Genomic DNA, 24746 nt, shown 5'->3' with positions numbered 1-24746 from the left:
GAAGCTAAGGTCTTTTACAAAAGGAGGAGCATGACCCAGAGGTTGGTCAATGACTGCAGGAGTGGAAAGTAGAACATGATGGGAAATTCAGTACCAAAATTTCTAGGAAAGAGAGAAGCTCAAGGGTCAGGAAGTAGCAATAAGGAGCAAGAAGGATATCTATTCTCCCTCCCAGACCTGGAGCATGAGGACTATGAAAGAAAACATGCCCTCAGGGGAGAACCAGGTGTCAGAACAAGAATAAGAGAACATTCAGAAAATAGGTTGGGGACATAGATTTATAGTGATTACCAACCAAGAGTTCTATAGGGCATGGAGGAAGGGTTTTAGATATTGAGAGGAGGTAGGACATGGAGTTAGAAAGGGAGGTACACAGCCATAGGAGCTTCTGGTGGTGGTTGACATAAACAGTGGAATATAGGCCAAGATAATAAGATTTTTCCTGATGGTCCCATCAAAGCTGTGAGTCTTTTTTTTTTTTAATTTTATTTTTTTAATGTTTTTTTACTCTTGAAGGAGAGAGATAGAACGTGAGTGGGAGAGGGACAGAGATACAGGGAGACACAGAATCCGAAGCAGGCTCCAGGCTCTGAGCTGTCAGCACAGAGCCTAATATGGGGCTCAAACTCACGATCTGTGAGATCATGACCTGAGTGAAGTTGGTTGCCCAACAGACTGAGCCACCCAGGTGTCCCAAAGCTGTGAGTCTTTATGAGAGGAAAGGAAGGATCTGAAAGGACAATCCAGATTATTAGGTCTTCCACTTGACCACTGCTGATAGAGGCATAGACTATAGAGGGAGATGTCTGCAATGAGTACCTGAGTTTACCCCTAAATTCTGTAAATGGGGCCCAAAGCCCATGAAAGGACCGTCTCATTCTGAACCTGAACCCATTCCAATATGTAGGTTTTACCCATACTACCAAGCAATTCTCCAATACCAGCAGGGTGTCCTACAATTCAACTCAATCTGACACTATCTACCTGGAGACAGCATCAGATCCCACAGATTACCCATAGATTAAAGGGTTCAATTCCACAACACTGCCCCTCACACCCCACTTCAGACACCAGTTGTAACCCCAGATTATCACCTGTGCCTCTGACTCACCACCTATAGATTGGAGGTTCCGATGACTCCCCTCCTTGAGTTCAACTAATTTAGCAGAGTGGCTCATAAAACTCAGAAACATTTCACTCACTAGATTAGCAGTTTTATAAAAGGATATAACTCAGGAACAGATCTTCCATGCCCTATCCAGGTGTAACACTCTCCCCAAATCTCCACATGTTCACCAAGTCAGAAGTTCTGTGAATCCTCTCCTTTTGGGTTTTTATAGAGGGGTCACTACATAGGCATAAATCAGTAAATCAATGGCCATTCGCCATGATTTAACCTCTAGCTCCCTCCCTTCCTGGGAAGGCAGGGAATGGGGCTGAAGCTCCAAACTTCCAAACACAAGGTTGGTTTCCCTGGCAACCAGCCACCATCTTTATGTGCTTCTCAAAAGTCACCTCATCAACATAAGTCCAGGTATGATTAAAAAGGGTTTGTTATGATTATCAAGATACTTTTATTGCTCTCATCACTCAAGGAATTCCAAGTTTTGTATGCTCTGTGCCAGAAATAAGTATGAAAAATAAACATATATTTCATATTATAGATCACAATATTACACACCCCAAGTGTATGGGACCTCCTATTTGGCCCTTTCTACAGAGGTCTGGAGGTCTGGAGGTTCTGTAGAGGTATGGGTGTTTCCTCTTACCATCTGCCGGTACAAACAGTTTTGAGCTTACAAGTTATAGATCCAGTTGGCAAGAGAGAGCATCTCAATCATATTTTACTATTCCCTGGGAAAGGATTCTGATCAGTTTGAATCTGATTCTATTGTCTGTGACCAGGGCCTGTATGATTATGTCATATAAAATGGGCTAACAAGAGTCCATCAGTGTGATGGAGGGAAGCAGACAAGGAAGTCCTTATGTGCTAGGCAGACACCCCAACAGGTGTCCACCAGGAGTTTAATAAAAAAATAGAGCTTAAAAAGACTCTTAGATTATAGGACCAGACTCTGTCAACAGCAGGTGACAGAAATAAGTAATGTTAAATGGCAAGATTTACATATATGTGTTCCCATCTTTTCCCCCACCCCTCCTTGATTAAGAGATTTCTAGCAGTGAATGTTCAGGCTCTCTCTCTTCCACATTCTCCAGGGAGGGATATTTTATTGTTAAAGAGTAATTTAGACTTTTGTGATGCAGAAGTAGGAGAGGAGAGATTAGTGTGTGACCTAGAGCCTGATGAAGGACTTTTTGGGGAAAGAAATATTTGGGAGTAACTGCACAGAGTTGAGGCAAAGTAGATGAGAGGAGGGAAAAAACAGGATTTTCAAAAGCATTTATGTGCAATGGTACATATTTCATTATGTTTAATGACCAAAAGAAAATTATTCCAACCATTAGGAAATACTTTTGACCAATGAAATGTGTTCCTTGACTCATAACACCACACTCATGCTAGACTACTGGATCATGGCTTCAGTGAATCTCAGTGAGTTGGGAGGGAAACTGGGGCTCTCATAATATGTGAGGGCATTGTGCAGTAACTAGACACCTAAGCAGAGACATTTTGAACACCTGAAGATATGGAGTTAGAGTTCAAATGAGAGGTCAGTGCTGTAATAACACATTTGGAATTTATATAAATGAGTTAAAAGCGAACCTTGAGACTGAAGTAGTTATGCACAGAGGGAAAAATAGTCACTTCCTAAAAAAAACTTATAATTGCAAAGCACAGGAAAAAAGAAGACATAATGTAGAAACATTAAGAACTATGTAGCTTATAATAAGAGAAGCCAGAGGAAAATATTATAGGAACAAGGAAGAAGTCACATAAGAGTTTTAAAGAACACAAGAATTTACCTCGTTCAGGCTCCTACACTAAAAAGCATCCATTTAAGTGTCTTTGGCTGATGTCCTTCTGGCATCTGAATGAACATTTCCTGTTACGAGAAGTTCATCTCAAAGATATCCACTCCATTGCTGAACCATCCAAGATACAAGGTTATATCTTGCACACTCTGTTAGGGGAGAGAAGAATGATTATTAAGGGGGAGCCTCCAAAATCTTACTATTCTTGTATAAATATATGTACATAAACATATATGTCTGTGGTATTAAAATTTCATTGTTGGGAGGTGTGGGCAGTGACTAGGAAAAAATGTCTTCAAAGTCTCATTGATGAAAAACAGTTGAGAAATATGGTTTATATTAATTTTCAGTTAACAAATCCCAGTGGCTTAAAAGAACAATATGTATATTGCTACAAGTCCTTCATGGAGAGCAAGGGATGTAGTGCTAGTGGTTTCTGAGGTGTCTGCTTGCACAGTTATTCTTTGCATACAGAGTGACAAGGCTGCAGGGTTTTGTGGCTGGTACCATTATGGATCATTTCTTTAATGGGGTGGAGAGAAACTGGAGAATCAAAGGCATTTACTGTCACACACTGGAAGTCAATCTCTTCTGCTCACATTTCATTGGTCAGAATAAGATACAAGCACTGTCTAAATTTAAAAGGACCAGAAAATATAGGGGAGGAACTGAATGTTTGGCAAACATCACAAGGTCTGCCATAGGGTGGCCATACTGAGCTGAAATCTACCTCTCTATAAAGACCCCACAGGGTCGGGGCGCCTGAGTGGCACAGTCGGTTAAGCGTCCGACTTCAGCCAGGTCACGATCTCGCGGTCCGGGAGTTCGAGCCCCGCGTCGGGCTCTGGGCTGATGGCTCAGAGCCTGGAGCCTGTTTCCGATTCTGTGTCTCCCTCTCTCTCTGCCCCTCCCCCGTTCATGCTCTGTCTCTCTCTGTCCCAAAAATAAATAAAAACATTGAAGAAAAAAAAAATTAAAAAAAAAAAGACCCCACAGGGGTCTTTGTTTGTATCTTTGAACAACATTTGTCACCTTATTCCCTCTTCTACAAAAGAGAAAATTAATTCTTTCTAAATTCCTTTCACCATTTCTGTGATGAGAATATTACCAACACATTTATCAAACTGTCTTTTTCCTCAATACTCTATAATTTGTCAATTACCATTTTTAAAGCACCCAGTAGGATCACAGTCCTTAGTGGGGTACATGAGGCCATTGCCCCATATCTTAAGTATGAATTCCTCAGTGCAATCTAATGTTTTTTATTTGCCACATCATTCTGTACACCAATACTAAGCTTGTGGTCAGTCACAATCTTGGGCAATTTTTTTATTTAAAAATTTTTGAAATGTTTATTTATTTTTAGGACAGAGAGAAAGAGAGAACACGAGCAGGGGAAGGGCAGAGAGAGAGGGAGACACAGAATCCGAAGCAGATTCCAGGCTCCAAACTGTCAGCAAAGAGTCCAATGTGGGGCTCAAACTCACTAACTGAGATCATGACCTGAACCGAAGTTGGACGCTCAACCGGCTGAGCCACCCAGGTGCCCCATGGGCTATTTTTTATACAGCGTTCAGCAAACAAGAAATTCTATGTGTTTTACCAAGGATTAGAAATTGGTAGATAAAATTTATAAATGTATTATCTAAATAATGTAATTCTAATAATATACTTATTTATTTGCTTGGTCTTTCGTGTAACAGAAGTTGAAAATAATATTAGCAAAAGTGATGGCTATTTAAAAGAAGTTATAATTTATGATCCTTAAAAATATCAGTTATATAAACATTGACCCGGGTTTTTGCTGTTTGTTTCGTTATGTTTTGGTTTAAATGAAAATTCCTTCATGGAGCTACTGAGATTTGCTCCAACCACAATGGCTAATTAAGTAGGTAAAAATCAAGTGGCTGGGGTTTTCAGCACTTTTTATTCCCAAGACGGTGTCTCAAGTTCTTCTTGATTTTAGTGACAACTATGATTGTATCTCCTGTCCCTTTTAATCCCTTTTTCTCACATCAAAATTTGCCTTCTGATTTTCTAGATCACAAAATACTTATGTGCAAGGCACTTTGTAACTACAAAGAATAGACTTTATGAATAAAATTTTCATTAATATTTCTTATCTCCTTTCTGGCTTTCAAGGGCCTTACATACTGAGCAAGAGAGAGAGAGAGAGAAAGAGAGAGACAGAATATGAATAACCAAGACAAGCATCAGAAGATCTGCAAAAGTAATGAATAGAACTAGAATTTACATAGACTAAAATCACAGCAAAGAATCTGTGGAAGAAGAGAGTCTTCAACTTTATCTAAAAGGAAAAATATTATTTGGAAAAATATGCAAATTGGGGCCAGGCATCCCACATTTTCCCACAGTGGGGATACGGTATGAACAAAGGTGAAGTAGTAGTGAGAAGAAGTTGCATAACTCAGGGGACAGTGAGTAGAGAAACTCCACCTGAAATCTAGAATCTGTGCTAAGAGCAGTGATGAATTTAAAAGATGTTTGAGTCATATTATGCTGGCAAGACTTTGGACTTGGACTTGGTGTCAAAGAGGCATTAAATACTTCTGTGGGGAGCAACGTGACATGATCAAAGCCAATCTTTATGACAAAACTTATGACAGCAGTATCTAAGAAGGTTTGGAGTTAGAGACACAATGGCAAGAGAGTGGAATTAATAGCTGAATGCACTGATCCAGTGTGATATGGCAAGAGCCCGGACTGGGGGAACAAAAATTAATATTAGATATAAAAAAAAGGTTATAAAAGGATGAATGTCACTTCATTAATTAACATCAATAGAGGAAAGAATAGAAAAGAGACTTCAAGTTATATATGGATGCATAAGATGCTGAGTGAAATACCCACTAAGAAATAACCCACAACTATAAAATTAAATCTGTAGACGAACCGAACTAAAAGGTCAGACTGGTAATAGGGAGGTGAATCTGAAATCTTAACAAAAGAATTGGATGGGGGCACCTGGGTGGCTCAGTTGGTTGAGTGCCCGACTTCTGCTCAGGTCATGATCTCACGGTCTGTGAGTTTGAGCCCACGTTGGGCTCTGTGCTGGCAGCTCAGAGCCTGGAGCTTGCTTCGAGTTCTGTGTCTCCCTCTCTCTCTCTGACCCTCCATGCCCCTGCTCACACTCTGCTTTCTCTCTCTCTCAAAAATAAATAAACATTAAAAAATTTTTTTAAAGAATTGGCTGGACACTAGCTAGCACTTGTCCTAGCAAGGTCACTGGGAGCTGGCACTGAATTTGTGACATGCAGCCTAGAATCAGAAAGGGCTGCCCTGTAGGTGAAACAGATATGAGAAAAGCTACACCCACCAGGCCCTAGGAAAGTGCCAGACGGGAAAAGTGCTAGACTTGGAAAGCAGGGAGACAGCTTGCCAACTTCCCAGATCCATGGGTAGAAAATATTTATCTGTGAGAAATAGAGAAAGCAGGCCTGAGACACACACATGTGTAGTCTGAATTAAATCAAACCATGTAACACAGAAACCCTTTTCTGAGAAATTGGCTTAAAAACTATCTGGTACCAGTGAAAACCCTTTAGTGTATTTGCATACAACATTTGCATACACAAATCACTCTCTAAGTTTTGTCATATAACCCTAGAAGAAACTGCAATGCACACAGTAAAATGGATCACTATGGGAAAACAGCAGATGGGGAAAAACAGAAACAATGAGAATTTATACTTGTGAAACAGAAGATAATTTTTTCAAAAGCCAGAGTCAACAATGATGAGACAATCAAACTTAAATACCTAGAAAAATGGCTAAAACTCCTATAGAGACACTTCCCATTTCTCTTACACCAGGAGAAGAGGCCTCAAAGCAAAAGAGAGCAAGAAGGAAACTAAGAAAAGGGAGAGCCAGAGAGGCACAATCCAAAATTCCATGTTTAAGTTCAGCTCAAGTCTGGCTAATCTCTGAACCACACATTATGGAACAAACAGAAAGCAGCTTACAATTAAGACTGAAGTGATATCTGAACTGTCAACCACTGTAGACATGGAAGTGTGTAATTTGAGTTTAACCAAGTCAGTTGCCTACTAAAACAAAAACTTTGATATATTTGAATTAGTATAACAGAATCTAGAATCTACATAATATAATATTCACAATACAAAATTATTCACCATACAAGAAAGTATGACCCCTTGCCAAGGAAAAAGACAATCAAGAAATGTCAACTCTGAAAAGGAAAAAAAAAATGTCAACTCTGAGATGACCCAGACGTTGGAATTATCAGGCAAGAAATGCAAAACAGCTATTGCAGTTTTGCTCAGTGGGGTAAAGGAACATATTCTCATAAGTGAAAAGATAGGAAAATTAAGAAGAAATCAGAAATGGTTAAAAGATCTAAATGGAAAATTTTAAAACTGAAAAACACGATATTTGAAATTTAAAAATTTCTCAAAGAACCTAATAGCAGAATGTGAAAAACAGAGGAAAGAGTCAGTGAGCTTGAAGAAAGATCAATAAGAATCATTCAATCAAGAAAAAGAAGGAGGAGAAGGAGAAGGAGTAGAAAGGGAGGAGGAGAAGGAAGGGGAGGGTGGTAGAGGAGGAGGAAAAGAAGAAAGAGGAAGAGAAGGAGAAAAGAGAGAGAGGAAAAATATAGAGAAATTACACTAAGTAAGAACAGAGTTTTAGAGATCTGTGAGACCATTCCAAACATATCCATATAGGTAGTTAGAGTCCAAGAAGGAGAAGGGATAGAGAATGGAGCTGGGAAAAAAATTGTAGAAATAGTACCTGCAAAAATTGGTGAAATCCATAAATTTACATATCCATGCAGTTCAGAAAACTCCAAACAGGATAAGTTAGAAAAAGACCATGGCTAAGTATGTCAGGGTCAGACTACTAAAAACCAAAGATAAAAGAAAATATTGAAAATGCTCAGAGAAAAATGACACATTATATACAGCTTCAAATGGCCACACAGTACTCATCAGAAATCATGGTGCCTGGAAAACAATAAAATAATATCCTTAGTGCACAGAAAGAAAATAAACTAGTGATCCAGAATTCTATATCCAGCAAAAAATATTCATCAATAATTAAGGTAAAATAAAGACATTTTCAGATTTTAAAACAAACAAGCAAAACTCTAAGGGAACTGATTGCCTCTAGATCTGTACTACAAGAAATACTAAAGGAAATCCATCAGGGTAAGAGGAATAACACCAGAGAGAAATTCAAAAGTAGACTTCAAGACAAGCAGTGCTATTAAATATAAAGAGAAACATTTTATAATAAGAAAATATTCCATTCATTAGGAAAACACAGCAATCATAAAGGTGTATTGCGTAATAACAGAGCCTCAAAAATATATGAAGCCAAAATTGATAGAATTAGAATAATAACGGAGAATTTTATACCCTTATCTGAATAACTTATAGAAAAACTAGTCTAAAAAAGCAGCAAAGACACAGATCTTATAAAACACTACTACGTTGATCTAATTGATATGTATACATTATTATATTCAGAAAATTCTCTTCATGAATGACACAGAACAGTATATACTCTATGATTCCATTTATATACAATGCAAATAAATCTGTAGTGACAAAAAAACAAAGCAATAGTTGCTTGGGGGTAGAGACAGAGAGAGGAATGGAATGCAAAGGAGCATAAGAAATCTTTTAGAGTTGATAAATTGCTGTATCAATTTTTGGTGGTTTCATGAATGTACACAACTATGAAAACTCATTGAGCCATGTGTTGACTGAAGGTAGTTTATGGTACACGAAATATTCTTCAATAAAAGTGATAAGAAAAATATAAAATTGAATACCTGTAATTTACAAAAGCATAAATAGTATGATCCCATTTTTCTAACATTTTAAAATTTGTCTTTCTATTGTTTTATGCATGGAGAGAGTTCCTGAGTAATACTCCTCAAATGTTTATAATGGTGAATTGAGGGAGCCAGAAGGTTGGGAGTAGGATTTTTTTTCTTTTTATATTGCTTCAATTTCTTTTTATAATGACCATATGTCATTTTTGCAAAACCCATAAATTAATTTTTAAAAGTGAATTGTTAATGAAGAAATGAAAACACCATGATAGTACACTTCTTTTAAAACAAAGAGCAATAGAAGCAAAAAAAAATTATAGCATGATTGTGGGACACATCAGAAAAGGGGAAGAGTTTTCATGAAAGGGAAGAATCTGTAAATATGTAACACAGAGAGGTGGAGGAACCCTGTGCTTTTCCCCTTACAGTTCCCTGAGCTTTATTTTCCTGATTAGAAGTTAATCAACCTGTGAAATAAATTCATGCCAACATGCAAATAGGCATTAAGATTTTCAATTAGCCAATGTCAAATTTTCCCTTAGCTGAAGCCAAGGAGATACCATGCCTCATTCCAAAAAAAGGGTAGTAATGTTGCAAAATAGATAATATGAGGCTACAAAATATGGTATCACATAGGTACTCAAAAGATATAATTTTAGTAAACAAATGAATAGATGAATGAAGACAGGATAGCTGTCCAGTATAATTTATACTCCATCAGGGGTTGCATGTTCTACCACAGCATATGTCTAGCCACCTTTCAAGTCCTTTAAATCTGTGGTGATGCAAGATCACTTTCTCAAATGATAGGTTCATATATACAGCACCTCATTATACTGCAGGTGAGATTTTATACTTCAGTGCATATCATGACACATGTCTATAGTAAGGGACATACAACTTTATAACCATCAAGTTGGAAATCCTGGATAAGATTCTAGTCTCTCAGCAGTTCCTGAAACTGAATTATAATAAGCAACAGTAGTAACTAGGCTTCCAAGAAATACATTACCCACCAGGAATAGTTTGCCTTTTGAAGTTTCCTAATCATCCCCTCTTCAGGTTTTGTTTTATATATGAACAAAAATATGAATCAATGATAGAAAATTTAAAGCCTCACGTCCATGAAATGATAAAAAGTTCAATGAAAAATCTGAGTATTATGTTTATAAATAATGTCATAAATATCCAGATGTTTAAGTAATTGGTGGTTTTTAACTGCATTTTTTTTTGCAGTTTTATCCAGGAATTGGTAATTCTTAAAAGCCCCTGTGGGTATATATTTTTGTGTTTTTTCAAAATAATCTATTTTTATGACATTATTTTTGGCCTAAACTTGAAACAGTTGGTGCTGTTGCTATTAGCAACAAAAAGAAGACATAACTCAAGCAGTATCCATAAGACCAATCTAACAGAATGATGGGTCACACTCATGACCCAGGAATCCTCATTTAAGGTTCAAAGCTTTGAGGACCATACTATTTTAAGCCATACCATGGATGCTATAGGGATCTAATAGTAAAGCCTCATAGTAAGTATCTATCTTTAAAAGGAAAGAAAAAAAGTATGGTTTTTAGTTGTCGTAACATAGAGATCTTTGGTTGCATAACTAAGAAGTTTAAAAAAAAAAAACCCTTGGGTCCCACTCCTAGAAATTCTGATTTACTTGTTATGAGATGTGCCTGGGCATTAGGATTTCTAAAGATTTTAATATGCAGCCAAGTATGAGAACTTCTGAACTGGAGTATCTTGAAATCTTCCCATTCAACAGCTGAGTGACTTTTCTGGCATGAACAAAAAGGAAATCTGTTTTTCCTAACAATTATATGTAACTTTAACTTTATCCTGAGGTATTGTTTTTCAACTGGCAAGAAAGAAATAGTGACTCAAGTTTGGTGACAAACTGCAAAATTCTATAAGGGCTGTAGAGTAAGTCATTGAAATGTTTAAGAAATTATACGTTTTCCTTAAAAAGATCACAAAGCAAAGACTTGCCATGTCCACCATTCATATTTGACTTAAAAATATTTAAACTTCAATATTCTTTTTTTATTTAAAAAAATTTTTTTTCAACGTTTATTTATTTTTGGGACAGAGAGAGACAGAGCATGAACAGGGGAGGGTCAGAGAGAGAGGGAGACACAGAATCGATAACAGGCTCCAGGCTCTGAGCCATCAGCCCAGAGCCCGACACGGGGCTCGAACTCACGGACCGCCAGATCATGACCTGGCTGAAGTCGGACGCTTAACCGACTGTGCCACCCAGGCGCCCCTAAACTTCAATATTCTATATTGCAATAAAAAATATGTTCCTGAAGTCAAAGTATGCATATATGTATAAAGAATGATAAATGTGTGTATCAATCACTCACATGTCCTATCCTCAAGAAATAACACTTAGAATTCATTCTCAGCTTTTCAGAAATAAATGTTTATCCTCAAGTTTAGTTTTATATATACATATATATACACATATATTACTGTATGTAATATATAAATATATATATTTAATATGACAGTAATGTGCACACATGAAATAAAAGTTTTGAAATGGCCTAGAACCATTACAATACATTCTTTTATCATTATCAAATTTTTCAAACATTCATTGATGTCTAAAGAATAATTTAAAATACAACCACCACCTAGAGTTAACATATTTTTAATTAAGAAGCTTTAATTTTTAGAGCAGTTTTAAGTTCACAGCAAAACTGAGCAGAAAATACAGAGTTCTCATACACTCCCTGACACCTCACATGCACAACCCACCCCCACTTCCAACATCTTGCACTAGCGTGGGACACTTGCTATAATCAATGAACCTACAACAATGCATCATGATCACCCAGAGTCCGCAGTTTACATTAGAGTTCATTCCTGGTGGTGTACATTCTTAACCTATTATTCTACCATATTTGCTTAGCGTTTTTTTAGTTTTAAGAAATAAAATATTACCTATCCAATTAAAGCCCTTTTGTGTCTTCCTAGACCTCTCTTTTCTTTTTGCACATAGATGTGCACTTCTGTGCTCACACACACACACACACACACACACACACACACACACACAGCTACCTATTTCCTTCACAATCTTTGTAGAGAAAGGTAAACAACATCTTAAGTTTTATGGGTGTCCTATCACTCCATATTTTAAAAAATAACTTTACTAGGTATGTATCGTATAGTATAGCATTTTGATTTCTTAAACTTTTAGTTGACTTTCTCAATTAAATGTGTTCAAAGTTGACATAAAAGAAATCACACTGTATACATAATTTTGCAACCTACTTTTTTACCTGACATATTTTCATGATAAATTCATGCAGATAAATGTAAATCTAGTTTATTTAAACTTCCATACAAATGTGTATTCTGATTTATTAGAATTTATTGATTTTTCTGCTGATGGATATTTACATTTTTGCTTTATTTGCATTTATTAACAATACCACATACACACATATGCACATTTCTAGTGCATTTATTTGTTCAAGTGCCAGAATTTCACTAGATTATAAACAACTGGGGGTAGAATTCTAAGATTTTAATATATACCTACCTTTGGTTTCTTTAGGTATTGCCATATTGTTCTCTAATGTGGTTATACCAATTTATGTTGTTACCAACAGCTGGCATTGTTAAAATTTTAATTTTGGTCTTTCTGATAGCTTGAAGAGTAAATCTTATTGTAACTTGCATATCTTTATGAGTCAAGCTGAACATCTTTTCAAATGACTGTTAGCCATTCAAGTGTCTTCTTTTAAAAACTGCCCTATCCAACTTTGCTCATTTTTCAGTTGGGTTTTAAACATTTTTCTCATTAATTATAGGAGTGTAGGAGTTCCTCATGATTTTCTCTCATGTGTTTCAAGTATCTTTCCTGGTCAATGGCTTTTTAACTTTGCCTATGGTTTCTTACACCACACAAATTATTTATTTTATAATCTTTCTTTAAAAATGTTTGTTTATTTTTGAGAGAGAGAGCAAGAGAGAGCACACATGTGCAAGTGGGGGAGGAGTACAGAGAGAGGGAGTAAGAATCCTAAGCAGGTTCTGCACCGTCAGCACAGAGCTCAATGTGGGGTTCTAACTCACAAACCATGAGATCATAACCTGAGCCAAAATCAAGAGTCAGAGGCTTAACTGACTGAGCTACTGAGGAGCTCCAAATTTTTAACTTTAATATATAACATTTATCAATCTTTTGCTTTATGGTTTATGATGTTTGTGTCTGCACTTAGGTTTATTCCTACAATATAGAAATGTAATTAACTGGTAAAAATGCTTAAACACATTTTGAAGGTCTTAATAAAAAATGGCCATATTATTTTCCAAAATTGTTGAAGAGTTAATACACCTGCCATCATTGTGTAAGAGCAACTGATTTACTATGTTCTTGTGATAGTTAATTTTATGTCAACTTGGCTAGGCCATGGCACTCAAATATCTGGTCAAACATATTTGGAAGTTACTGTGAGGGTATTTTTTACATGACATTAACATTTAAATCAGTAGCTTTGAGTAAATAGATTACTATTCACAATGTTGGTGGTCCTCATTCAATGGATTAAAAGTTTTAAGAAAAAAACTGATCTTTCCCCAGGAAGAGGAAATTCTTCCAGCAGATTGCCTTCAGACTCAAACTGCAACATCAACTCTTCCTTGGGTCTCTAGTCCACCAGCCTAACCTGCAGATTTTGGCTTGCCAGTCTCTACAATCACGTTGAACCAATTGCTAAAATAAGTCTTTCTCTATACACATGCTGGTTCCCGTTCTCTGGAGAACTCTGACTAATCCTGTTATACAAGTCTTATTTTCCATGTAAGTTAGATATATACGTGGCCCAGTGTCACTCACAGTTAATATGAGATTTCAGGCTTTCTGATTTGTTTGCTATCAGGAACACTTTTTATTTCAGGTTTAGTTGTCTCTTCCTTCTGTTCTTTTTATCACCATATTTGTCTTTGCCTTAACTTGGTTGACATTTCCTTTGGATGGACTTTTTATGAAATGTCCCCATTCATAAAGATTTTGTACTATCACTACCAAATCTCCTTATATTACTCTGAATTATAAAATCATTGGCATATGCAATCAAATTGCTGGAACACATTTTATGTTTTCTAATTTTCCAGTAATCTAATGATAGTGTTTAAATAAAATAGTACCTTATGAATGAAAAAACAATTTCTAATTATTTAACCTAACATGTCTGTGGGAATGTGGTTCAAGGGAGAATTTTGACATTAGTAAGACAGCAATATATTTTTTAAAGGTAGCAAATATATCAAAAAAAAAGTATTTAAAAAACAGCTTCTGTAACATTTGTATATAGCTATATCTCTGGGAATGTGTAGAACAAAATCATTCCCTGATCTATATAAACTACTTCCAATTTCAATTTGATGCTTTCTTTAAAATATAGTTTGAAAAGCATAATGAACTTTCAATAAATGATCTCATGGACTGAAAATGGGAAACTTGCTATTGTTCCAACTTCCACAGTAACCAAACCAGCCTTATTCACATTCTACATCAAGAGCCAAATGCCATTCATGAGACAAAATAATTGCTGATAGCAACAGAAATATTTTTAAACTATCCTCTTTTTTTATTCACATCTGTTCTGTGTTTGAATGAATTTTTGTTTTGTTTTAGAAAATGTGCATAACTGTATATTAAGTAGCTAAGATCTACGTGTGTGAATGAGTGAGAACAGCTGACACAGAGTATATCACAGGACTGTAACATAATATGACTGCTGTGACCCATGATGGTCTTTCCCTGTGGGATAAAGTGTAATAGAACTCTTTATTGGTTTCCCAAACATAAACAGTACACAGACTTGTGTGCCTTTTCATTTTCAAATCATGACGTGTTATTCTTAGAAGCAAATGCTGGCATTAAAAATAGATACTTAATTCTCAAGTACAAGATTTTATAGTACAACAGTGAAAACTGCCTTTTGATTTTAATATTTACAAGAACCAAATTTCCTATGTGGAAAGAATGTAACAATTGAGAAATAAGCTTTTTATTGTTATCTTCATGAAGCAATAGCTGTAACTTAGGTTCAGAAAACTCTTAAAAGTCTTCATAAAACACAATAATTAAGAGAAAGGAGCCTTTCTATAATTGTAATCCTAAACACATTTCTTTCTCTGAAGAAAAGAAATTTGTTTCTCTGAAGATTACTTTCTCCTTTAAGAAATAAGGCCTGGGGCGCCTGGGTGGCGCAGTCGGTTAAGCCTCCGACTTCAGCCAGGTCACGATCTCGCGGTCCGTGAGTTCGAGCCCCGCGTCAGGCTCTGGGCTGATGGCTCGGAGCCTGGAGCCTGTTTCCGATTCTGTGTCTCCCTCTCTCTCTGCCCCTCCCCCGTTCATGCTCTGTCTCTCTCTGTCCCAAAAATAAATAAACGTTGAAAAAAAAAAATTAAAAAAAGAAATAAGGCCTAATGCTGGACTCAGACTCTACTAGTCTACTGCCGCTAGGGATGATGTACTTGCATAGAGCAATTAATAAGGCTTTTTTTTTTTTTTTTTTTTTTTTTTTTTTTTTTTTTTACCATCAGGGACTCCTTCTGAATCACGAGTTCATCCCATCAGCCAGGTTTGTGCCAACATTTGCTGCCTTTCTCAAGAAGAAATGCTCTTATGAACTTGAGTGAGGTCATTAGTAGTAAGAATGTCTTGAAGCTGTAAAATGCTGAACACTTTTAAAAGGAATTTCCCACACAGTGTTTCATTTCAAAAGGATAGATTCAATTATTGTCTTTCCTCCCTTCCTTCCTTCCTTCCTTCCTTCCTTCCTTCCTTCCTTCTAAAAAAAAATTAAGCCAAGGGTGGTTTCCCAACCACAAGTCTCACAGCTCAAGCTGCCTTTGATTCCACTTTCCCTCACATTCTAAACCCAACCCATAAGCAAGTCTTGTCAGCCCTATCTTCTAAATATATCCCAAATCCAGCTAGTTCTTCCACTTCCACCACTGCCATCCTAATGTATGAGGTGATTTATTCCTCTTCAACACAACTGCAATTGTGCCTCTAATTGGTATTGCCTCTAATTGGTATTCCTGAGTGCATTCTCACTCACAACTATCCAGTTGCTGTCCACACAGCAATTGGAGATCTTTCTATGGTGTGAATCAGAACATGGTTCTCTTTTCTATATATCCTCAATGGCTTCCCATGACCTTCAAGGCTTCTGGTGATTTGGTCCTGCCCATATCTCTTGCTTCATCTTCCTCAATTTTCTCCCTAATTGACTACACTTTAACCAAATTGACTTTCTTTCAGTCCTTCAAACATGCCAAACTTTTTCCTTTCTTGGGGCCTTTGCACCTATTGCTGCCTCTTTTGGAGTTTCTATCCTCCCAGATCTCCATGGCTGACTCTTTATGAACAATGATGCCTCAACTCAAATATTACTTCCTCAAAGAGGCCTTCCCTTCCCACCCTTAGCTAAGCAGCCCCTCCACCATCCTTCTATCATATTGCCCCATTTTATCATCTCTGATCTTCGAAATTGTTTTATTACTTTATGTATTTATTTTATCACGCCTTCTAATACTAGTTACCAATTTCTGCATGATAAATTACACAAAACTTAGCAACTTAAAACAACAAACATTTACTATCTCATACAGATTTTATGAGTTAGGAATTTGGGAATGGCCTAGCTATTATTCTGGCTCAGGGTCTCACATGAAGTTGTTGTTAAATGTCAGCCAGGGCTGCAGTCATCTAAAAGTTTGACTAGAGTTGGAAAATCTGATTTCAAGATGCTGACACACATAACTGGCAGATTTTTGCTGGTTATCAGGCAGAAGTCTCAATTCCTATAATGGAATTGCCATAAGGCTGCTGGAGTGTCCATACAAAATGGTAACTGGATTCTCCAAAAGCAAGTAATCCAAAGGAGAACAAAAACCACACTGTACTTTATGACCGAGGTTTAGAGGTAACACACAGCTATCCAGCAATATCCTATTGATTACATACATAATCCATATTCAATATGAGAAGGGACTGGACAAGGGCATAAATAACAGAAGGCAAAAAAATCATTAACAATCCCTCTTGAAGGCTACTGCACTCTGGATATCACACATTTTCCCTGTTTAGCAATATCCTCTGTTACCAGGGAAGTACCTAACACTCAACGAATGTTTGATTAATAGTAAGTAGACTAACTGATTAGTGACAGAATTGTAATATGTCTGTTTCTGAGTTTGTGTTTGTGCACGAGTGTGTGTAAAAAATCCTAACTGGAAGTCAAGGAACTGGGCTCCTTTCTAGCTTTGGCCCAACCTCATCATATAATCTTGGAAAAATCACTTCATCTCCATGATCTTTAATAGTGTTATCTATAAAATAGAAATAATACCTATCCTGACTTATTTGCATATTTGTTGTAAACTTTATGTAACAGAAAATTAATTCAACTGGAGTTTAGAAAACCAAGATCTAGATTCAAATCATTGGGATTTTAAATTATGTTACATTAGCCCCAACCCTCCATTTCTTCTTTGCTAGAACAAATAGGTTAAATTACATAACCTATAATGCTCTTCCAATTCTCAGATTCCTCAGTTTTTATGGCTAAAGCAGAAAATACATTATGTTAACTTCAAGGCACTTTAAGAAACAGTATTGTGTGGGAACACTTTTTTTTTTTTTTTTGCCAAAAGAGTCAAAATACAAGTTAACTTGTCACTGAAGCAGCTGGAAGGTGTTTTGATTAGGGAGATGAGGCAGGCCAGCATGGTAATGCCATCCTTTGTTAGAAAGGGCCCATGGGACAGTTGGAGGTGAGATTGGCCATCACTTGAAACCCTCACTTGAGTGAATTATGCAGCTGCTATCACTTCTCAGGCTCCATTTCAGCCTAAATTTGCCATTGGCCTTTGGGGTTTCTGACTTGAGGGCCCAAAGAATTCAAGAAAGTATGAGGAAAAGTTTTTCCACCAAGTCCCAAGAGGGCACCCTTGCTCCTTTCTAGAAATGAAGGGGAAAATGGCCCAACTACAGGTCAGCCTTAATATATAGTATTGTGCACACTATAAATATCCACTTTTATTTTGGAATTCTAGTCAGCCACCCTCAGTCCCTGCATGTACTCACAGATCTCAGCCAGGAACAATTTGCTCCCTCAAAATTGTAAGAAATCTCCTAGAAGCCACCAAATCACTAAATGTTAAGACTTCTAGCTCACAGGATTTCATTTAAAGTCCTCAATTACTTTTGTTTTAAAACTTGTTTATTATATGTCAGTAGGAATTGAGGATAACAGCTACCCATATTTGTACTTCAGCCATGTTTGTTTCTTCAACACCATTTTGAAAACTAAGATTTGTATGTAGGTTTTATAAAAACAATTTGTTGGTTTGGCATAGAGACAGTTTAACTTTTTAATCTCTCATTTATTGCTTTTCTTACTAAAAACTGCTTTAATTTTGGGCAGTCATAACCCACTTGATCCTCACAGTAAACAATACAATTAGCAGCCTGGGGGTGGGGGATGAGGGTTTGGTTTTTGGTTTATATTGTGACAGAAATGGAAATGCCTGAAGGAATTTTAATGTTTGTATCTTATAAGAATACCACATTTCCCATGCTTCTAAGAACTCAGAAATGTCTCTCATTTGTGTTTAGAATAAAAGCTGGGGTGTAACATTCTGAATGATGATGTAACTGATATATTTGAACAGACATCTGTAGGCAAGACAAACTGCCATTGATTTGTTTGTGGAACTGGACCATTTAAAATTAAGTATGAAGATCTTAGCTGCTTATTTGTCAGCATTCTTACAAGTTAGTCAGTTTACAATAAGCCCAATACATCCAAGCATATTAGCACAGCTCTGGGCCTAGAACCCTACAAAAACATTAAGATTCAAAGCAATACAGAACAATGCTACCAATTGCATTGCATTACCCATCTTGAATTTTTGATGCTTAATCCCTCAAAGCCACCTTGAACCATGTGCAGCAGCCACCAAGGGTGTTGAATGAAAAAAATCTGAAGGGATTAAGGAGTCATTTCCACTAGAGAGAAACACATTTTCTCAGCTGTTCTGGTTTCAATGAGGAGGGATTTTCCCTAAACCCTCCTGTCCTCTTCCCTCCTCTTCACTCCCTTCTCCCTGAGGGAAGTAGAGTAATTTATTAGGTGGGAATTTAATAATAAATTTGGCATGTTCAGTTCAGTTCTACCCTTTATCATCTTTGGGGGAGAGGCCCTCTGTAACTCAATCCATAAACCCTACCTGGCAGGCCCCCATAGCTAGGCAGACCCAGCTGGCTTTAGCATTGCATTTACGGTGGGTAAATCTCTCTGATGATCAGTTAGTAAGACTATCTCTCATAAAGTACAGCCTTCAACTTTGGTAATATGTTGGGTTTCTACTTGTCGATCTTTATCTTCTCAAGACTCCAGAAGTTTCCAACAAACCAATTAATTACCTAATTAACAGAAATGTCCTGGTAAATTTCCATACACCTGCATAGCCCCTATACCAAGTCCATACTTGCAGCAATACACCAGGTTTGAAAAAATATACATGCTAAGCAAGTAGTTAAGGTTAAGACAGGAAAATGCCTTTGATACCATATTAAGTGAAACAAGTAATGTAAAATTTCTGTATTTTAAACACTGCATTAAGTGTTCATGTAAGTCAATTTTTGTGCATATTTGTGAATATTTTATTGACTTTTATAAAAGATTTCTTTCATGTTTTAATTAGTTCTCTCACTACTGAAATATGCTATATCACCGATAAATGTCCTAAGCAAAGACCTCTTGTTTAGCATAAAACTACAGCAATTTTTCTATAAAATATATGGCTTCTCTTTTTATAATTACTTGAATTTAGATTATTAAATGGACACTTAGAAGTGAGGTGAAAATTTTACATTGCCCAGGAGCCAATTTAGAAAAACAAAGTACTTGAGACAGCAAAATAGTTGTTATGTAATATGGGAATACATTACCTACAGCTATGCATTTATTTATCTTATCCAGTAACCTTGAAGGGAATGAACCTGCTGCTAGTCTTTCTTGCTTTTCTGTGTATCTTTCACTTCTTCACCCTATACTTCATCCTATGCTTTGAAATCATGGTCAAAATTTCCACTTCCCTAGTAACAGCCACTGTCAGGGACTCCAACTTGCATTGGACAGCAGTAGACTGGGATTGCACAAATCAAATCACTGAGGACTTCCTCAATTCAGGTCCATGAGAATATTTTTGCTTTATATTCTTGTAGTTAGATTGGCATCTAGATCATGAAGCTAGGAGAATCACGTGTATTGCATTAAGGGTGGACTGCTCATGGTATTACATTGAAATGAACAGAACGCTCTTATTTTCTGAAGTAAATTTTATGTTACTAGGTTTTTAAGTGTTTCTACTAAGGTCTAAATTTATTAATAATTTTACATTTTTAGCCTGTCCATATGCTAGTTATAAATGTTCAATCTCTTTTAGTATCTATCTATCTATATATACCTTGAATCCCTGTGTGTAGTGGGGTGTGTGTGTGTAAGTGTAAGGAACAGGTATGAATTTGGGATATTCTAATTCACACTTACCTGAAATGCCTATATCAGAGCCTTTTCAGCTTCACCCCAAATCCACCTGGGCATCTAAATTTACTTTTCAGGCTTTGCTTAAGAATTATGAGATACTCATCATTTGCTTTCATAGCACCCCTGTCTTTTGAGTTTCTCAGATAACCAGCTTGATTCATGCCTTAAAAGCCACTGCAGCTCTCCTCCTCCTCTTAACTTCAGGATATAACAAGGAAGCATGATAGATCTTCACCTCTGTTTAATTGTCTTCCTCTGAAACTACTTAAGGATTTTGAAATTACAACAGAGACCAGGAAGAAATCTTTAACATGATTTGTTTCAAGGGGAAATGAACAGGATGTGGCAGGACCTAGCATGAAATGGAATGAAAGGGGAAATGAACAAATGGAAGATGTCCTCTGTATTAAGCAGTGAAAATAAAAATGAGGTGATGAAGATGTTTCATCAGAGAGTTAAATGATTTTTAATTTCCTTGGACTCTAAGAGAAAACACAAAGCCGTTATCCATTTGGTTCGCTGTGCCAAGATTTGCATTTATTTCCTTCAATGATTATTATTTCTTATGAAAGGATTATTAAAACAACATTAAAGGAATTCCTAAACATGAAAAACACTGTTTCCCATTATCCTAACACTCTGCACTTTTTTGTCACTATCGTTAGCCATCATCTTCCACCCTCAGACCAGATCAAGTGCCTGTTTAAAGCTCCCTGTATTTGTTTTTCACGAATTTAGGCCAGCAGAGCTTAGATATTTTCCTCTCAATTTCATTCCCAGCATTTACCATAGTGTGTAACACATTGTACATGTTTAATACATTTTTGAATAAAAAATGAATAAATATTCCTCTTAATTATTCATCCTTGAAACTCATACATCTTCCCCAACAAACTGATTTTCCTTAGTGCCAAGACCTCACCTGCTCATGCAGGAGTTCCTGGTTCCTAAATACTTAGATTCCCAATTCTCCCTGGTCTCTGCTGCTCCAAGGGGCAATTCTCAGCCAATCATACCAACCCCAGGACTCTAAATGCCACCTGGAGGGAGAAAAACGGATCCTCCTTCTCTCTCTCCCCTACCCCTCCTTGCTCCACAGCAAGACCACTCGGGCTCCAAAATGCTACAAAGCTTAACAGATACACGGTCCACCTCTACCCTATGGTAAACATGTGTTGGCAGATATGAGTTAATTAATGAGCCCCTTATGAGTCAATCAGTGCAAATTCCAGCAGGAGAATGGTGTCTTCTAGCCTCACTTCCAGCTTTTACACCTATGTGTTTACGAAACCAGTTCACTCAACAAGTCTGGTCTTGATAGGGACATACATAACATGCCGGTTTTGAGGGGAGGTGTTTTTATTTTGTTTTGTTTCTTTCCTATTATTGTATCTAACCATAATCTATACAATTTCCTTTTTAAGCCCTTGTATCTCTAGAAAATCCTTGTAGCTTTCTGGTCCCTTTCAGATATTAAAAGAGCATCATTCAGTTCTTCTCACTTAAAATTCTACTCTTATATTTTCCCTTCCCCACAGGTCAGGTTCAGTCTTTGGCCTGTGGGATCTGTAGTTCTTAAGAGGCATGGTCTGCTCTTTTACTCCTCCCAACTATTTTCCTATGAACTGTCATATGGGAAGAAGAAATAGAGAAAAATGGCTGGGGTTCAGCATAGTTGGTTGCTTGTTAATGGGAGAAGGTAACCCTCAAATCTACTCTTTGAAATCTCTATCAACATGATGGCTTCTGAAGAGATGCTGTGCATGATTTCTTAGGGGTACTCTTCATCTTCAGCTTGATATCTTCCTTTACTGAGGAAATTTCCAGAAAGGGTCAACCATATCCCCCTTTTGGCTACACCAGCAATCTTTGTCTTCAGATTTCTATCTGAGTGGGGAATCCTCTTGCCTGGCCAGCAGCTGCCTGAGCAGCTCCATGTCCCTGACTCTTCTCCAATCTCTATGTACCTTCTTACAGAGCCAAAGGAACTCCTGGGGTGGCCGCATGGGCCTTCTGATGGATTAAGAGCATTTCCCCATTTTCTTCCCATGTATCCAAAACCAAGGATGCCACACACTTCATGATTCAGTTGCTTCAGTGAGGTTTCTGCCTGATGAAATCACCAGGTGAGAAAAAGACAACAGTCTTCACATTCACATTTAGCCCCCTAACTGTGGTGTATATATACATCAAGATCTCCCAATTTCTCCCTCATCTTCTGTCTCAGGGGTTCCACCAGCATGGCTCTGCCAGCTCTGCAGCTCAATAAGCATTTAATCAAAATTGAAATGCCTGCTGTCTCCTTCCAATTCAGTTTCCTCTTCAAAACTTTCTCCCTCTTGCCTACTTGAGAAAAAGAGCTACTAATCTATGAAAATGTATTGTCCTCTCTTTCAGAGTGAACATGTGTCCCTGGGAGACCTGGACCCAGACAAAGACTATGTTTCCCAGCCCCACTGACATGTAGGTGAGTCTATATATGACTTGGTTTACCAACAGAGTGAGAATAGAGGTCACAGATCACCTCCAGGCCCAAGATTTTAGGAAGCTGGTGACTTCTTGCTTTCTCTTCCTCATTCTTTCAGTTAGCTGCGATGAACTTTGATGCCTTGCAAGATGGTCAAGATACAGCATACAAGGAGCTTTGGTTCGTAAATGACCACAGAGGGAAGCCCCCCTCTGACCATGTAACACACACATAGAAAAAAAAAAAAAACCACTATTGTGTTAATAAGCCTACTCTGCATCCTATCACAGTATCCAGAATAATCCTAACCATATCCTAATATGTCTGTGAGAGAAGATGAAGAGTTTTGAGATGGTTGCCCGAGCTTGCAAGGCCAGTTCTGCCACCAGTTCTGCCACCTCTAAATGAGCTCTAGAGATGCTTACTCTGCCTACTCCCATCCCTTTCCCAAACTTTTATCAGTGTCTCTGAAGAAAGCTTAGGTACCATGGCTCTCATCATGTCTATTTGGTGAACTTCCCAATGGCAACATGCCACCCCTGTTCCATGCCCTCTTCATCCTCCCTTGTCTATATTTATTGTGAGTCTCAGTGACTTGGACCAATGATAAACATATTCAACCCTGCCACCCTAGGAAAGGTATTCAAATTCTCATGGAAATAGAATCCTCAACAGCACCGCCCCCTTTGTCAGTTCATCCCCCAAAATGAATAATATTCACCAATCAACCTGAATTCAAAATAGCTACACAGCTAACCTTACTCTGGAGTATGGTTGGGATTTGTAACGTCAAAGTAAACACTGTGCTCTGCTCTCTTTTTTTGCCATTTTTTCATGCTAATCTTCCATGTGTCAACCTTGGATTTCTATTTTTTATTTTAATAGTTGTATGAGATTATGTTACACAAATAAAAATAACTTATTTAACTATTCTTTTCTTGATGAACATTTATAATTTTCTTTTGTACAACTTCAGTTTATTTTCACTAAGAAAAAAACTGCTACTATGGTATCTTCAAAAAGACAAATCATTAAAATATAATGAATCCTGGCCTCTAGGAAAAAATTTACCTCTATGAAGTAGTAATTTCCTATGGGACCTCAGAGTTTCAGCTAGTGGCTTCCAGACCATGAACTGTAACCAAACTGTAAAACTATGTGTGGCATGTTAAAAGTTACCTATTTGTTAATAATAAACTTATGAACAAGAATCTTTCAAACTGTTCACTTGGGAGTTCAGGACCCATGAAAAGTCCAATAGTTGTGAAAATTGCTCAGTAATCTAAGTACTCCTAGAATTTTCAAAGTGTATTATGATGTTGGTTTTTAACCTTAATTTTGGAAAAGAGGTAATGATGATGGTTTTTGTACTCTGTTATCATTACCACCTAAGAGGACTGACTCTCTCCCCAAAAGGTTGAATGACTGAGGAGCCTAAATAAACACAGCAGGAGATTCAGCAATGAGAGGTTTCACTGAATGCAGACACAGAACCTTTTAGTCCAAGGCTGGGGTGTGGAGGCCTCATGCAACAGAGGAGAAAAAAGAAAAAGATGAATCATCCATGAATCACATTTTGAAAACAGTGCTCTAGGAATCCAGAAGTTATAGCTGGAAAAGCAATGCTGAGGACAAAGTCCAGTGTGAAAGGTGAGGGTGAAGATGGAAGAACATTTAATGGGGTCAGAATTCCAAAGGATGGGCAATTAACCAGGACATAATGTTCAGAACAAGTATAAGAAGTAAATTTAAAGTTGGTGCAGCCACTTAAAAGGGTCATGGCCTGGCACTCTATCAACAAAGATAATTACAGATCAATGACAACCGATTCACATAATAACAACCTGAAGGTGATATAAGACCTGAAAATGCTTTCAAATGATCAAAAATATTTCATCCAATCTAAGATGTTATCTTGTGTAAGATACATTTG

General features: G+C 37.1%; 2 long non-coding RNA genes across 9 annotated transcripts in view; one reads left to right on the top strand and one right to left on the bottom strand.

Annotated features, from left to right (window-relative positions):
* Positions 1–24746, bottom strand: part of LOC123385428 — a 385056-nt gene that overhangs the window by 288136 nt on the left and 72174 nt on the right. For all 7 annotated transcript variants that reach the window (XR_006597899.1, XR_006597901.1, XR_006597900.1 and 4 more), the window contains one exon: positions 2926–3083. This is a non-coding gene — a long non-coding RNA (uncharacterized LOC123385428). The remainder of the gene's footprint in view (positions 1–2925; positions 3084–24746) is intronic.
* Positions 1513–23082, top strand: LOC109499737. 2 transcript variants are annotated; one of them, XR_006597905.1, is made up of 4 exons: positions 1513–1534; positions 5077–5164; positions 22744–22813; positions 22932–23082. It is a non-coding gene; the product is annotated as an uncharacterized LOC109499737 (long non-coding RNA). The 2 variants fall into 2 exon arrangements; XR_002157208.3 differs by lacking the exons at positions 1513–1534; positions 5077–5164 and adding an exon at positions 22329–22472.

Source organism: Felis catus, chromosome B2, assembly GCF_018350175.1.
Source record: "Felis catus isolate Fca126 chromosome B2, F.catus_Fca126_mat1.0, whole genome shotgun sequence".
Lineage (NCBI taxonomy): Eukaryota > Metazoa > Chordata > Mammalia > Carnivora > Felidae > Felis > Felis catus.
The sequence above is the reverse complement of the archived record's forward strand: the minus strand, read 5'-3'. Positions and strand labels throughout refer to the sequence as shown.